Raw genomic sequence first — 19,789 nt, 5'->3', positions numbered from 1 at the left:
CACCATACGCAAACTAGAGGAGCAACACCTCATATTCTGCCTCAGGAGCCTATAGCCCTAGGGCCTAAACATGGTATTCACCAGTTTTTAAATCTCCCCATCCCTGGCCTCATCCCATGTTCAATTCTCCCTCTTGCCCAGCCTCCTTGACCTAACACAACCTGTCCATCTTCTCTCCCACCTATTTACCCCACCCATCCCACTGACCAATCCCCACCACTCCCTACCTTCATTCACCTATCACCATCCCACCTACCTTCCCCAGCCCCACCTCTCCTCTCTATTTATTTCCCAGTTGCCTTCCCTCTCCCCATTTCTGAAGAAAAGTCCTGACCCAAAACGTCAACTTTCCTGCTCCTCTGATGCTGCCTGGCCTGCTGTGTTCCTCCAGCTCCACACTGTGTTGTCTCTGCCTCCAGCATCTGCAGTTCTTGCTATCTCATTAGCAAGTAATGTCTCTTCACAGGGGATAGGTATGGTGTTGTCTCATGTAATGGAAGGCAGTGTAAACAAGTCTGTGGCATACGCTTCAGTATGTTAACACAGTCACTGTAAATTAATTCACAAATTCTGAAAGAGGCAGTAATGATGACATATAAAGTGTTACCAGGTTCCACAAGTACTTGTATGGCAGGAATTTTACTTTGTAAACTGATTGTGAACCAAGCCCTTAGGATTGCATGCGGTTCAAAGGAGGGAGTAAATTTCTTAGTAGTAGCATAGCTTCAGAAACAAGCATTGCTTTGATGCTCCATCAGTACAATATTAAATGTCATAAGTCAGCAGATCATGCAAACTTAATGACTGGACCTGAAATTATTCATTTAAGTGTGAACCAAATTATCATGTGACTGCATCAGTTCATAAAAATCAATCCACCAGTTATTCCATGTTGTGATTCTTGTACGTATGTATGTATATGAATCCTGGTAAGCCTTATAGCGGCTAAATTTGTTCCTCAAATCATTGAGGAATATACCAAACTCTGTTAGCTCGTCAGCAAAAGAAAATCTGGAAAATTATTTTGGATTTTTCAGGATATTAATACAGACAAAGTGCCTAGATGATGTCAATAAATTGGAAAAAGTTGTCGGAGGATTTCATTCAGTTAAAGAAAACATCTTCCCATTTACACACAATCACTGAAAGTGAAACCATAGTGACTATATGAGTAGCTTGTCAGTAATATATTTTTATTATGTGAAATTGTAAGGGGTAGGATATACTGATAGAATTAGATGCACTATTAACAGAAATACATTTGCTCCTGGATTTTGCTTTTCTTGTATGTGATTTGTCTTTGAAGTGGACATCAAGTGTATAAAATCGTTTGCTTTTCAAATAATACAAGCAGGAATATTTCCACTTGTCCCATATACCACCACTATCTTTTTCTTCAATGATCAGGAAAATGCTTGACTGAAGTTTGGAACTGCTAGTGATGCTTAGGTAGATGATGTTATTGTACCTTTAGGGAAAAAAAAGTTTACTTTGGTTACATTGAGATTATTCATCTCATCCATTTTCTGCTTTACAACTGCTGTTGTGATTTTTCTAATAGCACCTATTTGTGACAATTTATCATGTAACTAGATACCACCAATATAAAAACAGGATAAAATTATCATGGGTTTGGATCTATAAAAGTTGTTTCATCATGAGCTTGTCCAACATGAAATGTAAAAAATTGATTGTCGGTCTTCATCCAGACATATTAAATGAAAATCCTTGTGTAATGAAATAAAGTACGTCATACTCTATCATCTATATTGGCAGTTCCTGCCCTGCAACCATAAAAAGAGATCGATGAATGGAATAATGATTGACTGTAATTTAAGTAGAAAATTTACTATAAAAATCAAAACTGCTGTATCAGAGCAAACAGAAAACAGTTCATAAGTTAGCTGTTGTTTAAGACAAAGTCTGCCTTAGGAGTGGATTACTTTGACAATTCCCTTACTCAAAAATATGTAAAAGTTCTCTTTGTTGTTAAACAAAAGTAAGCCAAGTCTATGTGAAGCCCATGGGCATAATAAGGATGGCATGGTGGCTCAGTGGTTAGCATTGCTGCCCCCCACTACCAGGGACCCAGGTTTGATTCCAGCCTCGGGCAACTGTCTGTGTGGAGTTTGCATGTTCTCCCTGCATTTGTATGGGTTTCCACTGGGTGCTCTGGTTTCCTCCCACAGTCTAAAGATTTGCAGGTTGGATGGATTGGCCATGCTAAAATTGCCCATAGTGTCCACGGAAGTGCAGGTTAGGTGGATTGGTCATGATAAATGTTGGGTTGTGGGGGGGAGGCATGGTCTTCCACATCCATTAGCTCAGATGGTTAGAGCCTGGTGCTAATAACGCAAAGGTCGTGGGTTCGATCCCCCATACTGACCAAGTGCGATGGGTCCTTGACGCGAATTGTACGCTTTAGCCCAAGCTATGCCTGCCTCTTCGTAGGATATGTGGAACAATCCCTCTTCCGAAGCTACACTGGCCCTATCCCCCACCTCTTCCTCCGTTACATCAATGACTGTATCGGCGGCGCCTCGTGCTCCCACGAGGAGCTCGAACAGTTCATCCACTTCACTAACACCTTCCACCCCAACCTTAAATTCACCTGGACCATCTCTGTTACCTCTCTGTTTCCATCTCTGGCAACCACCTGGAAACTGCTATCCATTTCAAGCCTATCGACTCCCACAGCTACCTGGAATACACATCCTCTTACCCACCTTCCTGCAAAAATGCCATCCCCTATTCCTAATTCCTTCACCTCCGCCGCATCTGCTCCCGAGGTGAGGCATTCCACTCCCGGACATCCCAGATAGCCTCGTTTTTCAAGGACCGCAACTTCCCCTCCACAGTGATCGAAAACGCCCTCAACGATGTCTCTAGCCTTTCCCGCAACTCATCCCTCACACCCCCTCCCCACAATAACAACCAAAACAGAATCCCCCTTGTCCTTACGTACCACCCCACCAACCTCCGGATCCAACGCATCATCCTCCACCACTTCCGCCATCTACAATCTGACCCCACTACCAAAGACATTTTTCCCTCCCCACCCTTATATGCCTTTGTGGTCCACTCTCTCCCTGACTCCCTTGTCCGCTCCACACTACCCCCCAGCCCCACCACACCCGGCACTTTTCCCTGCAACCGCAGGAAGTGCCACACCTGCCCCTACACCTTCCCCCTCATCCCCATCCCAGGCCCCATGAAGACCTTCCACATCAAACAGATGTTCACCTGCACATCTGCTAATGTGGTATACTGTATCCGCTGTTCCCGATGTGGCCTCCTCTACATCGGAGAAACTAAGCGGAGGCTTGGAGACCGCTTTGTGGAACACCTATGCTCGGTTCGCGATAAACGACTGCACCGCCCAGTTGCAAACCATTTCAACTGCCCCTCCCATTCTGCAGACGACGTGTCCATCCTGAGCCTCCTCCAGTGCCACAACAATGCCACCCGAAGGTTGCAGGAACAGCACCTCATATTTCGCTTGGGAACTCTGCAGCCCAATGGTATCAATGTGGATTTCACAAGCTTCAAAATCTCCCCTCCCCCAACCACATCCCAAAACCAGCCCAGCTTGTCCCTGTCTCCCTAACCTGTCCGTCCTTCCTCCCACCTATCAACTCCTCCCCCCTCAAGCCCCACCCCCGCCTCCTACCTACCAGCCTCATCCTGCCTCCTTAACCTGTCCGTCCTCCCTGAACTGACCTATCCCCACCCTAACTCCCCACCTACACTCACCTTTACTGGTTCCATCCCCGCCTCTTTGACCTGTCTGTCTCCTCTCCAACTATCTGCTCCTTTATCCATCTACCATCCACCTCCCCCCCCCTCTCTATTTATTTCAGAGTCCCCTTCTCCTCCCCCATTTCTGAAGAAGGGTCCAGATCCGAAACGTCAGCCTCCCTGCTCTTCTGATGCTGCTTGGCCTGCTGTCTTCATCCAGCTCTACACCTTGTTATCTCATTGTTCCAAATCACCCTTTTCTGCACAGTTGGGATTCTATAATGTAATTGTTTTACAATTTCATTCCACCACAAACGTTCTACCCCTTCCAGGAATACACTTTGGAAATATTGTTGTGTAAAAGTTTAGACTGATGGCTGAAAATGATGTGTAGTACTTGCTCAATTCCACACAGGAACTGTCAGCAAGTAATTTCCTCAAAATTACTCCCATGTAGTCCACTCCTAGTAATAATTAAGCAATTAAATTAAGTAATTTTTAAAAATCCAATAATTCACATCAAGCAATATAGATGACAGAAAATAGGAAAATTTAGAGCTGAAATTAAGTAGTCAGATCTTTCTAATTAAGCAAAACGCAGTTTTTCTGTAATGATGTGGAGATTCTGGTGTTGGACGTTGATTTTTGACCATGTTTTCTGTAACTTTTCTCTAACTTAGAATTTTGTATTAATTTTTAATTTTAAAAATCCTATAAATTTAGATCCGGCAGTTATTAAGTTGCAAGAATGAGATTTTTATTTATTGCTAGAAATGGATTTTTCTCATTAACTTTCTGTAGCAATAATTCAAGACATTAACTCCCAAATTAAAAACTGGACTCTATAATGTTGCTGTCATTGGCAAGGCCAGAATTTTTACCCATCCCTAACTGCCCTTGAAATAAGAGGCTTGCTAGGCCATTTCAGAGGGCAGTTAAGAGACAACTGTTATATATTTGCTAGGTATGGTGAACTGTCACTTTAAGATATAAACATGTTATGTGAAGATGATAACATTGGCCATTTTGGGTGGAGACAATTTAGCCTAAGCTTGCTGCCTACAGAGTGAAAACCTCCTTAACAAAGATCTTGTTATTGTTTAATCCTTTAGCTTCCTGCTCCTTCTTGAAACATAACAAACATATCACTGTGGTCTAGAATTATATGTAAGTCGAACAGGTAAGAATGATAGATTTATTTCATTGTGTGACATTAGTGAACCCGATGAGCCTTTACAACAATCAAGGGTCTAGGCCCGAAACGTCAGCTTTCCTGCTCCTCTGATGCTGCTTGGCCTGCTGTGTTCATCCAGCTCTATACCTTGTTATCTCAGATTCTCCAGCATCTGCAGTTCCTACTATCTCTCTCAATCAACAATGGTTTTCTGGTTATCATTACAGGTGTTAACTTTTTAAATTCCAATTTATTCACTGAATGTAAATGCTGCCTATCACGTTGGGACAGTATTCCCCAGGACATTAGCCTGGGTCTTGGACGTCAACACCAATGATTTTACCAGTTTGCCACTCTTTCCCACCATTTAATTTACCTCTTACCTAGTATTTGAGACTCACTGTGGGTTGACGTGCTACATAATTCCTGGTTGTTACATCAACAAAATAATACTTAAAACTTGCTGGTGTTCCTTCAGTATTTGTTCCTGTAACAACCAAATATTAAGGCCAAGATTACACATTGCTGATGAACTCTTTGAATTTTTCCATCTCTGGTAAACTGAAAGCATAGTTACAATCTATATCCATTTCCATCTTTACTTCTGTTATTAGACTACACTGTACTGGTTTCAATTCTTCCTTTTGATATTGTTATCTTTAGCAGGTATCTATTACTGGTTTCATTCCCTTTATAAAGCCTTTTACTCCTGTCCACAAAGTTTCTACCTAATCTGTATGTAAATTGGATCAGTTTATCTCCACCATAACCAAATTCTCTTTTACTTCCAGCTCAGTTTGCCTTTCACAATAATAGTACAATTTACCCCACCCATATATTTTTTCAAACAGTATCTTTTACATACTTTGCTGTTGTTTGAGTATGTGCACTGAATTTGTGACAAAATCCTCAAATTAATACTTTGAAGGCTTTGCAATTGAAAGTGAACTCTCCAACCTCTCTCAAAAGAATCTGACCTATCATTTTCTGGCCACTGATTCTACAAGAATCTCTCTTTGGTCACCTTGCTGTTCACCTGTTTTATTATATCAGATTGCTAGGAGATAACACATCTTTCACAAATCAGAACAATTACCAAGGCTACTATTTTTGATCTCAGCACCCTTAAGACACCAGCTGTTGAAAGGATAAACCTATAACACCAGGATGCAGTCAGGGAGCATGAAGAGGAAGGGAGATGGGGAGTTACTGGGAGAATTGATGCTGAGCACAGGAAGGGTGAGAGAGATCAGGTTTGGGGTATCATTGGAATAGGAGGTAGCCCTGATCACTGGGCTTGCCAACAGGTTTGCAACATCCACCAAGGGACTGCCTCCTGGCCTACAAACAGTACTGGAAATACACTTGCCCACTCCCTGCTGTAGTCTGGAAGGTCAAGCCTTTGTGAGGAGTGCGAGCCCAGCATGGCCAAGTGCTTATGGACTGTGGTGTTGAACTGTTAACAGTTTATCTTTGTTTTTCCACTTTTTAGTAAGAAGGACTGTAATGTTTAACTTTTTGATTTGATTTATTGTTATCACATTCACCTAAGTACAGTGAAATGTTTGTTTTACGAACAGTACAGGCAGATCATAGCAAACAAGAACATATAGATGATAGGGCGTTTAGAACAAGGCATGGAAAAAGGCATTGATACCATTGGAAAAACAAGTCACCTCCATAGAACTGAACACAAATCTATTTTCACTCCAATTTCAAAAACATTTTCTTAAGTAATAACATACTACACGTCAATGTTGCAATATCTACATGAATATAGAATTATTTAAGCAGTGGAATTCCAAAACAGATTTTCAAATGTTATTTATAATCTGTTACAATCTATGAACGTATGACTATTTTTTATGAATACTTATGGAAAGAGGTTTGTATCTTGGTTTTATACTGAGTTTTATAGTACTTTTCCTTATTTGTCTATAATTTGAATGAAACTTCAAGAACAAATAAATTATTTATAAATTATTTTAATTATTGACAAGTTATTGATGGATTTACATAGCTAGTACTTTCCTCACCTTATATGAATAGCATTAGTTCTGCTTGGAGCATGAATTCTTTGATTAGAAAACAAAACTTAAACAATCAAAATAATACTGAAAAATCTCAATTGCATAATTCGGAAACTGTCAAAAGTGTAAACATTTGACAAGAACAAATGAAATTGGAGTTCAAATAAATAGGATTGTAACAGAGATAATGCCAAATAAAGTAACCCCACAAGAGGGCTGCTTTAAATTTATCCCCAAGTGTTTCCGGCATGTAATCAATTTGTCACTTTTTATCAGATTTCCACTCACTTTACATTATACTTTCAATTACAATTACATAAAAGCTATAGGAACAGATTATTTTCCAGCATGCTAATAGATTGTTGATCCGAATTTATATAGAGAAAATCATGACTGCAAGATAGAGAGGGCAGAGAAGCCAATAGTTTGCAAAGAATAATTTGTTTTAGAAGAATGTGTGAAGCAATTGAGAGAGGTACAGAGATTACTGCTGGCTGTAAATCAATATCCTCTGCTAATGACAGAATTTGCATTGTGCATGAAGAAAGATTAAGTTCCCATATTAGAAAAATATTTCAGTTTTAATTGAACTTTAATTTATTTTCTGTTTGATCAGGATTACATCTTAAATGTCAACAACAGGGAAAGGGCGAGAATATAATTTCTATCACCAAGAATGATACAAATTTGAAACTATTATGAATGCGCTGAACTATGTTGATTCAAGCATCAATTGTCAGCAATTGAGCTCACATTTACAGGAGTGAATCATAGCACTGGGTCAGAAGGAAATGTGTGGTGACATTTAAAATGTAACAGAACCTTGATGTCTGTGAATCATGCCTTTTGATAGGATTCCGTCAACATGGATGGGTTTTGGCTAACAATTGATTGAAACTGCTGCAGTTCATTTCATTTCAGATATTTGCAGTAATTGAAAAAGGTGACTTTTTTCAGCCTGAGCTATTTTCACACACAGTCAGATGAATTACCTGAATCCATGAACATGTATCTCGCCATGAGTCATCTTTTAGCATTAGATCAAATGGGAAGGACATTGGAAAGAAAAGAAAGTAAGTAATTATTATAGTGTTTCAAATACCATCTCAGTGTCAAGTGTTTATGGTTCCAAACAGGGCAAATGCTTCATTCTACCATATTCATTAGGGATACTGTTTGAGAAAGAGAGAGAGAGACTGCTCAATGAACAAAGCTTTCTTTACATTCTTATTCACTTTGCAGCATTTCATTTGTCACATGGCCATAAACAGCACGAGACAATTACAGTGCAATTGATGTTTCATTAGAAGGTCACAGTTAAGGTAAAAGCATTCCATTGTAATCAAGTGTCTGCTGTGCCCATATCCAGTGACGATGTCCCTTGAAAATGCCAACAATTTCTTATTTACAGCAATTGTTGTCATGTTATCAACTTTCTACTTTTAGATACATCACCGTGGTTATGACATCTTGAGTAGCTAAATGGCTCATGTCGCCTGTATATCTGCGTAGTTCTGAATTAGGCTTACATTTTGTAATTTTTGTTTTAACTCTTAAAGCTTCCACCAAGGGTCACCCTATGCCAACTGCTCTTAAGGATCTTGTGAGGTAGTGGTTGAGTCCCTATCTCTGGGCCAGAAGGCCTGGGTTCAAATCCCACCTGCTCTAGGTTTGTCTCATAACATGTATTAACAGGTTTATTAAAAACATTCATGCCATCCTCCCAACCTTCTCTATATCCAGCTCATTGTCAAATCAATTTCTGTACTTATGGATGCCCACAGTAATATTATCGCCCTGGCTATTAAAATCAAAGTGAAATAAAATAGATGATGGTGGAGCAAATTAACATTCATTCACGCTGCATCTGATTATGCAGCAGATTCAGATTCAATCTATTTCTGATACTGAATGTCTGGTAGCAGAGATTCAGGAAGGTTCACCAGCTTTTCCAGGATAACCAAAGATGTGCAATTCATAATGACATTGTCAGCAAAACCCATATCCACAATGCATTTTTTAAAACATTACATTCCTACATAATTGAGCTTATAATTCAGTTGAATAGCACACTGTTATTGCAATATAATGCAGCTGAGTCATAAACAACACAATTATAGATAAGAAATACCATTCACCCCATTGATCCAGATTAACATAAAGAGCATCCGATTGGTTCTTTAAAGCCTCCAGATTTCTCAGTTCAGATTCTTTATCCAGGAATTCATATCCACTGCTGATCACTCAGTGTAAAGAAATAACCATATTATCAATCTTACACTTGCTCTTTGTTGTTTGAACTTGTGGTGTGTGCTCAATCATATAATTTAAAGGAACTGCCTGAATTTACTATTTCCAAGCCTGTTATATACCTTGTTCATTTAAATTATGACTTCTTCGTTTACTTTCACTCACACTAGTTTCTATCACATTCTGTAGATTCCACCTTGGAATTTGATCAGTCGGAATATTTATAGAATCTTCCCGTTATGAAGTTTAATCTCCGGGTGGGAGAGGAAGTGAGCATTAGTTCTGCGTGGAGGCAGATTTTCCTTCCTTATGCTGTCATATGGTTCTCAGTTCATAACACATGCATATATCAGTGACTCAATGAATCTTGTGGCAAGAACAGGTAGGTAGTTATCTTATGATCAGCGGTCCTGATGCCATGTTTAGAGGACACTCAGACAGACATTCATTCCCTGCAAAACAGTAATATAATTCAGGCTCTCGGGTCAGATACCTGCAGCTAACCATTCTAGCCTTGCACACTTCTTTGGCCAGTCACATTTTAGAATTACAAGTCAAAAACGTTCATGGTACTTCAGGGTCCTGATCCATGGTCATGACAGATGTTACAGAGAGTAGATGTCGTCATGTGTATCTATATGTGGGAAATGTTGTAAATTTAATAAAACATCAATATTCATTATACTGTGAGACAGTAATTATTTATAAGTAGAATAGCCAAAGAATTTCATGTAGATGATGATAGTAAAGAATCTAAAGGCATGGTGATGGTCTGATTTCATACAATTCATCTGAATGTCCATGTTTCTGTTGAGAATTGTGACAAAGAGAGTGTGTTGCAAGGCACAGAATTATATCACAAATGATCGGTTTGGACTACATTGTGAGATATGGAATTCAGTGCTAGTCAACGAAAAATAAACAGACACTTCTTTATAAGAAATTATCAGGTAATTTGTTTAATTTTATCAGGATATGATGCAGTAATTAGTTAGATGTTTATATATGATGCATTAGTTAGTTAGACAGAAAATATATACGACCCATGAGAGCTGAGAGTTATTTATCAATCCTAGAGAATAGAGTTTTTAGAGAGTCTGAACCAGAGTGGTTATAAGGGAACCAAATGGATTTCCAGACGGTTTTCAACAAGGGTAAGTCAAAAGATAAGAGCTCATAGTGTTGGTGGTGGTATATTGGCAGGATAGAGAATTAGTTAATGGGCAGGAAACAGTGAGTGGGAATATGGGGTTCTTTTTCAGGTTTACCACCTGTAACAAGTGGTGGTCCACAGGGATCAGTGCTGGGACTGCTACTGTTTACAATATATGTAAATGACTTGGAGGAAGGAAGCGAGAATACTATAATGAAATTTGCAGACGACACAAAAATAGATGAAAAGGCAAGTTGTGATGGGGACACAAATAGATGAGAGAGAGAGTGATAGCTTAAGTAAATGGGCAAAAAGTTGGCAAATGGAATATAATGTGAGAAAACGTGAAGTTCTTCATTTTGGGAAGGCAGAATAAAAGAACAAAGTATTATTTTGTGACGACGCTGTCACTTTAAAAAGGTTATTTTGTCCTTGGCTTTTTTTGAAGAAGTTGTAAAGGCAGAGGCACCAAAGAGTCTAGGAAGTAACAGTTTAACAAAGGAAGTGGAGTGGCCAGTTCTCCCAGTTCAGGTTTTTTCGAGTTTTTTTTAGCTGTAACAGTTACAAGATATTTTGAGTACCAGAAGTGCTGCAATCTTCAGTAAAGGATTCCTCTGACTTTTTCTGAAATCTCTCTCCAAGTGTTGTTTCCTCCTGCCTGTAAGAATCTGTGTTTAACTTTACCTTTTTGCCAAGAGGGTGTGTTTATGGAATGTTAGTATGTTGGAACAGATAATTAGTTAAGCTACTGTAGTGGGTCAGTTATGTTTTCCAATAGTTAAGTTACTCTAAATTCCGTTTTCTTTTGTTCATGTTTCAACTGTTCGTGTTTAAATAAATTTTGTTTTCCTTAAAGTGAAGTAATTTGACCAGTTGCAGCACACCTGGAACACCCATAAAATAAGACAAGGTTGGGGCCTAGGCTACCTTAAAACATTTTGAGGGGGTCTGGCCTGGTTCATAACAATTTAAATAGAGAAAACTGCAGAAATCTGCAACACAAAGGGACTTGGGGATACTTGTGCACAAAACACAGAAAGCCAGCACAGAAGCGCAGCAGGTAATCAGGAAGTCTAATGGAATGTTGGCCTAATTAAAGGGTATTGGAGTACAACTGTAGGGAAGTCTTGCTGCAACTGTACAAGGTGCTAGTGAGACTGTGTACCTGGATTACATGTGAACAGTTTGGTGGGCAATTTAAGGAAAGTTATAATTTGATCACAGGCAGTTCAGAGAAGCTTCACTAAGATGATCCCTAGTATGGAGGAATTGACTTTTCAGCAAAGGTTAAACAGTTTGGGTCTCTACTCATTGGAATTTAGAAGAATGAGAGGTAATCTCATTGAGACATATACAATTCTTAACGGGTTTGACAGGGTAAACGTTGAGAGGACATTTCCCCTCATTAAAGAGTTTAGAACCAGAGGGCAGAGTCACAAAATTAAGGGATGCCAAATTAAGGCTGAGATGAGGGGGTATTTCTTCTGAGGGTTATGTCTGGAACAGACAACCAAAGGGGCTGATTCCTTGTGTACATTTAAAGTTGAAATAGATTCTTGATCAGAGGGAGAATCGAGGGTTAATGGGAAGGGGCAAGAAAGTGGATGTGAGGAGTATTGGATAAGCTATAATCTTATTGAATGGTGGAGCAGACTCGAGGAGCTGAATGGCCCATTCCTGTTCCTGTTTCTTATGGTCTTATAGAATGGGCACATGGATGCAGCCAGTTCCTGCAGCTTGAGGTGGTAAAGGTAGTTGTCTTTTACCGGCTGCTGATAATAGTCTCCTTTGTATGTTGTTCTTCCGGGTGGCTGCTGAGAGGTCAGGAGGTTCTCTCTCTGTCAGTCTCTCTGTGTTTATCTCTCTCCCTCCCTCTCTCTGTCTGTCTGTGCCTTGCACACTCCCTCTCTTGATCTCTCTCTGTGTCTCTCTGTCTCTCTTATGTGGTAGTTAACTACCCACTACCACTGCTCACTGTGCACTCATTTGTGTAGCTTAAGTCTGGAGGCTTACCTTGTCAATCATTCATTTGAACTCTAACAGAGTGGTCACACCCACTTTGTCCACCTTGGTCAGTTGACACTATGCCAGGACCATCTCCTGGCTCTTTCTAAATACTTGCATTGATGAGGGGATGCAGTAAGTGCTATTCTACCATCTTGGAAGGCCAACACTGAAGCTTGACCCATCTGATTCAAACTCTTCCAGGGACTGTTTTTGAACTTTCAAAGAGAGAAAATCTATACAGTATCAACTAATTTCATAAGTTCTTTACTACAAAGAAAAGACCCACTTCTTATACCAGAAAGGATTGGAAACAACAATCAGCATTATAAGACAAATCAGTGACCATAGTTTAACATTTAAACTGGAAGAGTGAGCAGAGTGTTTTGGGCTCTGGTGAGATTTGTGGCAGAATCAGACGAGTACAGCGGGAAGGCACATCTTGTAGCTGGGAGTGTCTCACTGCATCTTATATTATTTTGCCAAACAGTGAGGCAGATTTCTCATGAAGCAGTTGCATATGTCTTAACTTCTGAAAGGAAGTTGTTAAAATATGATAAGATAACAAAGTGTATGTACAACATTTTAGGAAAATTGCAACATTAATGAGAAATACATGGGTCATGCATTCATAACATAGTTATTACCAATATCATTACACTAGTATCAATGGATTGTTGTAATGCATTATGACTGAAGTTGGATGGATGCACTGTTTCCTTTTCTAATTCCACTCCCCCACTGCTCACAACAAATTTTAAGTGTAATCAAGTTTGTGATACAGCCTATTATAGAGGTCTCAGACTGTCAGGTTCAGCATTAAGAACGATTCAGCCACGTTTCTTCAGTCAACATCAAATTTCTGGTTTATTACCAGAAATAAACTTCCTCAAAGGTTCAAAGATTATTCATAAACAGTTTGGATTAAGCAAAAAATAAAATGAGTACATGTGCACGCACAAGTCTGAGGAGAAATGAGAAAATCAAAACTCTGCAAAGTGTTGATTTGGTCGAATAATAAGTAAACTCATGAAAGAAAGAGTCATAGATTTTCCCAAGTGATGTTCTGATTCTGAAATTATTCTACATACGCATGTTCCTGGTACTGGAGTATCTTCCTAGAAGTTGTAGTGAGTCAGCATCTCTTTGCTTTGGATGATGGGGTAGACCACAAAAAAATCCCCTTCAGGAACTGTCCCTAACTGACTTAATGACTTCTGGTGGGTTTTCAGCCCACAAACTTAGAGGCATAGCAAAGGAAGAGAGAGGGTGCAAGTTTCTTAAGATCTCTCCCTATCAGTTCAAAATGCAACCCATTGACTGGACCACGTCATTTCTCTCAGAAGCCTCTCCCAACTGTATGACTCCTGCTCCTTGCAGGTACAACGTTTTTGCTGGAGTACCTAATGCCTTCTCTTTAGCAATTTGTGCTTTGTTTAAAATTTCAAGATCTATTTATATGGGTCCACATAATCTTTTTGAAAGTAATATCTGGACAACAACCTCTTTGTAATAAATGTTACAGACACAGTTTCTAAACTCCAGCTGTCCAAAAACCAGCATTATGCAAAAACTGGATATTTTTTCTTTTGGGGAAACATAGCACCATTCCTGCCACAGACTTAGTTTGGGAATGAAGAGGTTGTCTTGAAATGATCCCAGAGGATGGAAGCAGCAAAGGTTGTGTACACACAAGACCTTCTTGTTTCGATTTGGCAGTTTAATTATTAAGCATAGGTTCAATTCTCAGCCTGTGCCATATCACCTGACCTCAGAAGGCATTGTCATAGGAATGATAAAATTGACTCTTGGCTCTAGAAGATAATTTCAACCAGAGACCCTCTCCTAGCATCTGTGGCTGTACATTCTCTGTAAACTGCATCAATTGAGGGGTTTTACATTACAAAATGACAGTGGGGTGGAGCAGTTCCTCTATAAGCAGCAATAGTTGAGAGTAGTGACTGGTGAAGGATACAGCAATGACTCAGAACCTCAGGATGCTCTTGATAAACTGGTGCCAGAACTCAAGGTGTGGCCTTGACAGCTAATTGTTCAATAGATCCAAGGAGAACTACAAAACATGACACAATTCACTTCCTAGGTAGTAGGTATATTCACAAAATGCAGCCTTACAAACCTCTACCTCCTAACTTTTACTACAATATTCCAACTCTTTATAAGATAACTTTCATCAACCTAGTTGGAAGTGCAATGACAAACCCCTGTGGTCATTGCATCCTGAAGTGGAACCTGAATGTATACTTTCTGGCCCAGCCACAATAATTTGCCACAAGACCTTGTCTCTTGTTGTAGACATTTCCTAACCAATCTGTTCAGCATTGTTATTACACACCTCTGTGGCATGTGGGACATGAGCATGGACCTCCTGGCTCAGAGGTAAGGACATATCACTGCAGTCTCTTGTTATTCCATGGACTTTGCCTTTGCATAAGGTTTTTTTTTCCAAACAGCTTGTTAAAAGACATTACTGCACACCTCTGGGGCAGGTGGGACTTGAACTTGGGTCTCCTGGTCTAGGGACATTACAAGAGCCCTTTATTGCTTGTTACAACTATTTTCAAATCAACCTGTTCAGACATGGTATGACACATCTCTGGCAAAGGAAGGACTTGAACCCATGCCTCCTGGATTAGAGGTAGGGACTCTACCACCGTGTTTAAAGAGCTCTTTGTGTGGTTAAGGACTGGGATCATGTAAAGGGAGACAATGATCACGAGCTGTGACATAATGAAAAAGCCTTTACTGCCTGGGTGATTGCTGGTGGTGGTTAATATTTGAAAAAAAAAAGTCATGGTGTTTTGGTGGTGAGAATGTCATTCGGTTATGTGTGATAACGTTCACAGATATTAAAAAAATGAAAACAAAAGAAGAGAAAAAGAACAAGCCCTTAACAGTTGCTGTATTTCCACTTTACAGTATTTCCACTTCCCCTAGCTTATGTGTTCATTCAGTACCTGTCAAGCGTAGGGTTTTAGAGTTCAGAATGATTTTACACAGAGGATGTAACTATGCTACAGTTGCGTGGCAGATCGGATTCAATTATGCACCTATGATTAATCCAAAATTGTGGAAAATCTGAAATCTATCACTGTTTTGATTGTGAGTATGCCAGTTTTTGCATATATATAAAAGATCCATTGTTTTTTCTTCCTTTTTAGGCATATTACATGGTACAAAAAAAAGCAAGAAATAAACATTGCCCTGTCTCATAAAGGAGCCAAATACTTAAATGTAAAAATGAATGTTCTAACAAATTGTAATGAAATAAATTCATATGTTTCTCTATTAGAAAAAAATTCAAATACTAATTATTGATTCAAAGGTCACAAATAGTGCAAGGTTAGACTTGGTGCAGCCATCACTACCTGACCTGACTCCAAAGCAAAGTGCTTGTAACCCGGCAGTCAGTTCTTAAATCAGAATTGAAGGTGCATTTGCACTGTATCTCTACCATCAACAGAAATCAAAATCCTTTCATGCGGATGCTCCAATTATATTTCAATTGCATCCTAAGCCTTCAACGGATATAGTCACCAGCAGTTTATTTATAGCAGCTACTTTGTAATGACAAAACGATCTCAACAATAGCCACTTTAGCAAGAAACAGAAATGGGTACACTACACGTAAAAGACAGTGTGGTTGGTCTTGATAACATGTATCGGCAACATTAGGAAAGCAAAGTTGATTTATGGTCCAAAACCCTGGTTAATTATCAGTTGGAAGAAAAGAATGGTTATATTGTATTGTAGTAAGTGCTGTAACTGAGCAACACAGCAGCAAGATTACTGCTTCTAAAAAAGTAAATGAATCACTTCCCTCCCAAGATGTTCACTGACTGATTCTTTTGACGTTAATCAGTAGTGCTGTCAGCCAAAGCAATGTAGACATTATTTTGGAACAAAAGTAATTCATTTTGTCCCTTTTGGAAACTGGCAATGTATTCTTTTCATGGGCCTTCAGAATAACAAAATCCCTCATTAGCTGACCAAAATAACTATTAAATATAAGGCGAAAAGCACTATTAAAGGGGAAACATTTTCACGTGAGGCATTTCATTTTTTTTTGTTTTCTTTGGATGTGCAATCTAATGTAGCAAAGTTTAGAGGAGGGAGGATAAGCATCATCAAGTTGTGTGCACGGGTTGTGATGAAAACAGCATGTAGCTCTTACACTCATCACAAAATAATCTACCAACATGTTTACAGGAGGACTGTGCTGCTGTAAAATAATATGGTTAGAATCAATATTTTAAACACATTGACATTCAGACTCCTGAGGCAGATTTTCGATGGATCTATATTTTTTAATTCACAGCCAACTGTTCGGTACCCAGTCCTAATTTAACATAAACAGTTCCATTTGAAGGCGAGTTATTCATTGGGGAGAAAAGGAGAAGCTCAAAGAGGCAGTGGTAAATAAGAACTCCAGCAGTTAATGATATAGCTGTGAAATTGTGACTTCACAAACTGAAAGAAAGGAGGGCTTCCCTGACAACCAATGCATAACATCAATACCAACAATAAAGGAGATTGGCGTAAGCTGTGCAGAAACAGTATATATGGGCTTTTGCTAAGCATTCTAAGAAATTGGAGCAAATGCAAGAGAAGTTTTGATGGCACATAAAGTTTTTTTATGGTAAGCTTACCTAAAATTTAGCCATACTGAAGAGATAAGTAAACTGTTTAGAATCTGAAATAGTAGGAACTGCAGATGCTGGAAAATCTGAGATAACAAGGTGTAGAGCTGGATGAACACAGCAGGCCAAGCATATTCATGCAAATATTATTGCAGAGCATAAAGAAGGTAACATCCCCACTCAAGTGCAGAGGCCATTGATTCAAACTATATGGGAATTGTTTTCCGAGCATGATCAATCTCTGCCGTCATTTTAATTTGTCTGAAATATCCTGTTATGGAGGTTAAAAAAAACATGGAATTACACAAAATGTGCAGTGTTCGGTCCAACTGATTCCTGCCTCTGTTTAGGTTCCACTCTTCAATGTGTTTATCAAATGTTCCTTTAATCCATTATCAACATCTCTGCAATCCCTATCTTGAAGAGTGGGATAACTACATTTTTTTTTCTGTAATGGGCTTCTGAATGCAAGAGATTCTTTGAATGGTGCAAGTAAGTACCTTAGTCTGCTGCCAAGAGATGGAGCCTACTTGACCTTTTTCATAGCTCTAGTGTTCAGACTCTCGCGATCATTATACTTCTGAAGTCTTTTCTCATGATGTTCAGTGGGCACAATATGGAACTGCTTAGCTGCAGGGGCATGAAAGAAATTGTTGCTTAGTGCACTGTAAACCTTTTTAAACACACCAGTCACACAAATGAGAGGATAAGACAGAAGGAGATCTAGTCAGGCACCAGATCACTGGACACGACCACACCAGCAAAAAGGCTATCTCGTAACCCATGCATAAATGTGAGAGAAACTGTTACTCATGTCCAGCAGTCAACATGTCACTTTCTCCTCCAGTAGGGCAATACCTAAATGGAGTACAAGGGTAGATTCTATAGGTTACACGTCATATACTTAGAAGTGGATTCAATAATCTTATAAAACTTGCCTTCTTTGTTTTATAGATTAAGGTTAAAAACAGACCAAAAGGATGACACCATGATAGTTGAGACAGTGAAATTATAATTTCAGAGACGGTTTAATCAGCTGGAGTATGCATTAAAGTCAGGGGTTGGTTAGCTCAGTTGGCTAGATGGTTTGTAATGCAGAGTAATGCCAGCAGAGTGGGTTCAATTCAAGATGTTTTTACAAGATGACGGCACTGGCATGGTAGGTAGCGTTTGGGCTTGTTGGAGTCCATCTGCTCCAGGCTGGACAGAGCCCATGGACTGTGCACAAGTAAAGTGTGACTTGGTGATGGAACACAGGCCTCTGTGCAGTTATTTCAACCCATACACGCAAGCCTGGTGTGCAACTCATTCTGTTGACGAGTTTGGAAACATGAGTGTTGTTGTTTATTGATCTTCCCAGGCAGAAGAAATGCTGTTTCAAGATGCCATGGTATGTTTTATGATGCCCTTATGGTTACATTGACTCAAACCTTGGCTCACCTTCCTGTTTCGATGGCTAGTACAATGTTTGCCTCCAATAAGCCATCTTTCCAAGTAGTCTTCAAGTAACAAGGTGCAGAAGATTGCAAGAAAATAAAACTGCAGGTGTGTGGTCTAGTATTGTTGATCACTAGCTTGTTGGAGGTTGATAGAGTGGATCTCTTTGAATTGCACAAATATCATGGGTCTCTGAGTAAGAGTTTAGATGACTGCCATCAATAATGCTTTGAACACTGGCAGTAAGTAGAATCTGACTGAATTTCAGGGCATTTTCATTTACTTACAGGTTTCTACCGGAGCAAGTTGACCAATGTGTTCACCCCAGTAAACAATTAAATCAGTGACATTCTTAAAGCATCTGCACACTGCAGATTGACATTGCATACATTCCCTGAGGTAGCCTGTGAAGTGCCTGAAGCAAAACCTTCAGGTCCATCTTCAGCTCCACAGTTACTGAAAATGGGGCCCTTGTTATCACTGCTGTCTGCCAATCAGATTCCAGCATATCGAAGAACGAGGTCACAATAGATTATACGTAGTGAGAACTAATCAGGTAACCAGTCATAAAATTCCCTGATAGCTTCATTTCATTAACCGGCTCTCCATAAGAGCAGCACCAATCACTAGTCAGAAATTCTGATGTTAAATCCTTGTTCTCAACAATAACCAATGTCTTTATAACCCAATGAAATTGTTGCAATTACAAATAAAGAAACATAGAATACTAAAATGTTATTTCAGTACTTACATGAGACATGCAATATTTGTAACATGTTATGGAAAAATGTTTGTACTTAATAAAGAGACCTCTGTGTGTAGTTGCCACCCAATACGAGTATCAAGTAAACTTTTCACAATGCTAACATGTTGCATTTTTTGAATAAATAATCTATTGAACACAAAGATAAAGTCAGTGCAGTCCCCCCACTAGGAGAACAGGACTAGAGATAGTAGGAACTGCAGATGCTGGAGAATCCGAGACAACAAGGTGCAGGGCTGGATGAACACAGCAGGCCAAGCAGCATCATAGGAGCAGAGAGGCTGACGTTTCGGGCCTAGACCCTTCATCAGAAAAGGGGGAGGGGAAGGGGGTTTTGAAATAAATAGGGAGAGAGTGGGAGGCGGATAGAAGAGGGATAGAGGAGAGGAAACAAACAGGTCGAAGAGGCGGGGATGGGGCCAGGAAAGGTGAGTGTAGGTAGGGAGTTAGGAAGGGGATAGGTCAGTCCAGGGAGGACGGACAGGTCAAGGGGGCGGGATGAGGTTGGTCGGTAGGAGATGGAGGTGCGGCTTGAGGTGGGAGGAGGGGATAGGTGGGAGGAAGAACAGGTTAGGGAGGCAG

General features: G+C 39.7%; 1 long non-coding RNA gene across 3 annotated transcripts in view; it reads left to right on the top strand.

Moving 5' to 3' along the window:
- LOC125485523 overlaps positions 1 to 18,784 on the top strand; it is a 50,652-nt gene extending 31,868 nt beyond the window's left edge. Inside the window, exons 2-4 of one of the 3 annotated variants that reach the window (XR_007264228.1) lie at positions 4,851 to 4,918; positions 7,864 to 8,015; positions 18,734 to 18,784. This is a non-coding gene — a long non-coding RNA (uncharacterized LOC125485523). Of the gene's footprint in view, positions 1 to 4,850; positions 4,919 to 7,863; positions 8,016 to 15,528; positions 15,668 to 18,733 lie in introns of those variants that run through there. The other 2 variants (XR_007264227.1, XR_007264226.1) reach the window with 2 other exon arrangements.
- Positions 18,785 to 19,789: the final 1,005 nt, after the last annotated feature.

Source organism: Rhincodon typus, chromosome 19, assembly GCF_021869965.1.
Source record: "Rhincodon typus isolate 14 chromosome 19, sRhiTyp1.1, whole genome shotgun sequence".
NCBI lineage: Eukaryota > Metazoa > Chordata > Chondrichthyes > Orectolobiformes > Rhincodontidae > Rhincodon > Rhincodon typus.
The sequence above is the reverse complement of the archived record's forward strand: the minus strand, read 5'-3'. Positions and strand labels throughout refer to the sequence as shown.